A 2,729-nucleotide genomic window follows, 5' to 3' on the forward strand; every position below is an offset into this window, starting at 1 on the left:
AACCAGTTAGTCCGAGTTATTTGACTAGTAATTAGTCAAATACGTGATGTTGAGATATTATATTTAATACGGATTAAATATCATGGGCTAAGGCGAATTAACCAGTTAATTCGTGAAATTAAATATACGTGATTTATATTTAATTAAATGTATATTAAAATAATTATACAATACTGTTTTTGTCGGACACGAATTAATAATTCAGCTAACCCGTATTATTAGCCGATGCCTTAATTTCCGATAACCGATAATGTGATTTATAATCAAACCCGTCATATACATTTTAGCGGAATTGATCGGACCACAGGTTAAAATATTAGGAGAAAGTGGAAAGCCCACTTCCCCCTAAAAACCCACGGCTGGCCGAGCTAACAAAAGAGAGCATCCCTCTCTTTTGTAACCGAGACAATTTCATTTACAAAAAAACTAGGGTTTTGGAGATCAAGCTTTTCTCTGAAACCTGAGATCTCTCATCTCGACAAAACTCACAACAGTTCTCCCTATATTGCAAGGCAATCGGAGAACACTGTTCTAGCACAAGGGCATATCTCGGACAAAGTCTTGGGTGCAACGATTAGGAGGGAATCTGCTTAGATTTCTGATCTTTACGCCGCAATTAAAGGACCCGAGGTTGATTTCTATACACTTATCGTTTCTATTGTTTTATCGTTTTATGACTATAAATTGCATGTAATTTTTACGTTATAGTCCTGCAATTTAAGGGGTAGTATACGGATATTAACCCACACCTTAGCCCTCTCCTCTAAGTCTCGCATGCCGGCATCCGTGGACTTAGGCTGAAAGTCCACCACCTTCTCCTTATTGAAGCTTGAACCCTCCTCAGACCGTCTCAAATGTGAGCCATTAACCGTCATCGGATCGTACTTCGGAGCTGGGACTGACCCATCAGCACTCGGGTCTTTCCCCAATATTTTCGGGACTGTCGTGCCCCTGAACAAATGATCCCTCAAGTTGTCGGGCATCGGAGGACGAAAAATCCCGTTATCAGCAGGGGTCTCAGTCGATCGACCAGTGATGTCAGTCGATCGACTGGGATGAACAGGACCAGAAGCTCCTGTAACCCGCACTTCAGTCGATCGACCGGGTATGTCAGTCGATCAACTGATATACCTGGTAGACGCCTTTTTCTTTCCTTTGCTCGTTCCAGCTTTGTTTTGACTCAGTTTTGCCTCATCTTTCGCAGTGGCATCCTCGACCATAGCAGGCCCCTCCAGGGTAGACCCACTCCTCAAAGTTATGGCGTTTAGGGTCTCTTTCTGGTCAGTTTGAGTCGGTAAGTGTCCCGGAGCTCGAGTGGTACTCTTGCTAGCCAATTAAGCAATTTGGCTCTCTAGCATCTTTATCCCGGCCTCTCTAGCTTGGGACTCCATCAGCAATAAGTTCTTCAACTCGGTGAACTCAGAATTTTGGGATTGTTGCTGCTACTGAGGGATATACGGAGGTTTTTGGTATAGTTGTTTGTGAGGGGGCACATAGGCTTGCTGCTGCTGCTGTTGTGGAGGTTGAGTCGGATTTAGGACATTTTGGCTACTCCACCTCAAGTTGGGGTGGACATTCGGCTCATAGTACGTGTTTGTCTGCGTATAGTGTTGAAAGGCAGCACAGGACTCAAAGGGGACAGAACAATTCTCTGAGACATGCCCCTCAGCTCCACATCTTCTACAGACGAAAGGACCGTCTGAAACAGCGTTAACATGGTACATCCCACCTTTAGAAGCTCCTCCCAATTCATATTTGTCAAACCTTGCAGTGAGAGGTTCTAGTGCAGCAACAGAGGAAGATTCAGTAGCTCTCCTCTAGTTTCCTCTCGAATTCCCATATTCAGCCTTATGAGTGGCCAAATCATCGATGATCTTCCACCCCTTAGTCTCTCCCATGTTCTCAGCAAATCGGCCATTGGTCGCATGACATCCAAAATAGCCCCTCGATCGTCATCATATGACCCATTATAGAACTGGTTGCAAAGACTCCATTTTTCGAACCCATGGTGCGGTATGGTTCGCACCAGTTTCTTGAAACGGACCCATGCTTCATGGAAGTTCTCATCAGGCCCTTGTTTAAAGCTCGTGATCTGAGCTCTAATGGCATTCGTCTTCGAGGCAGAGAAGTACTTTTTGTAGAATGCCAGGGCTAAGGAATTTCAGTCGGTGATCCCATGAGCGGCTCGGTCCAGATCTCTATACCACTCTCTCACAGCGTCACGAAGAGAGAAAATGAACATGGTCTCCTTGATCTGATCTTGGGTCACACCGGCCAGCGGGGGTATAGAGCAACAATAATCAACGAAGGTCTCCATATGCTTGGCTGCATCTTCATTTGCAGCTCCCCGAATCGGTTTCTCTCAACCGGTTAATATAGGAAGGCTTTGGCTCGAATTTTCTCGCCTCCCAAGGTAGTTCGAATCCTTTGTAAAGATTCTCGGTTGTCGGCTCCGAGTGATGGCAATGGTTGCTTCTTCAGCCATGACTAGAATTTCTGGAGAAGTGACTGTCTCAGCTGAAGAAATAGAAGCAGGAGATGTAGGTGGATCTTCTTCGAACAGCTCGTTCTCGTAAAAGCTTAACAGAGTACTCAGCTCTTCCTCTGTCGGCAATACCCTTTGTGATCGTCTCAACTCGCGCAAGGATTTCTCAATCTCAGGATTTAATGGTACTAGTTCACCACCCTGTGACCTGCGCATAAGAAGAAACTACAAAAAGAGTATAAGA

At 45.0% G+C, this 2,729-nt stretch overlaps 1 non-coding gene across 1 annotated transcript; it reads left to right on the forward strand.

Moving 5' to 3' along the window:
* Positions 1–2,000: 2,000 nt before the first annotated feature.
* Positions 2,001–2,107, forward strand: LOC141645013 (small nucleolar RNA R71). The gene has a single exon (XR_012544611.1). It is a non-coding gene; the product is annotated as a small nucleolar RNA R71 (small nucleolar RNA).
* Positions 2,108–2,729: the final 622 nt, after the last annotated feature.

This window comes from Silene latifolia, chromosome 2, assembly GCF_048544455.1.
Source record: "Silene latifolia isolate original U9 population chromosome 2, ASM4854445v1, whole genome shotgun sequence".
NCBI classification, from domain to species: domain Eukaryota; kingdom Viridiplantae; phylum Streptophyta; class Magnoliopsida; order Caryophyllales; family Caryophyllaceae; genus Silene; species Silene latifolia.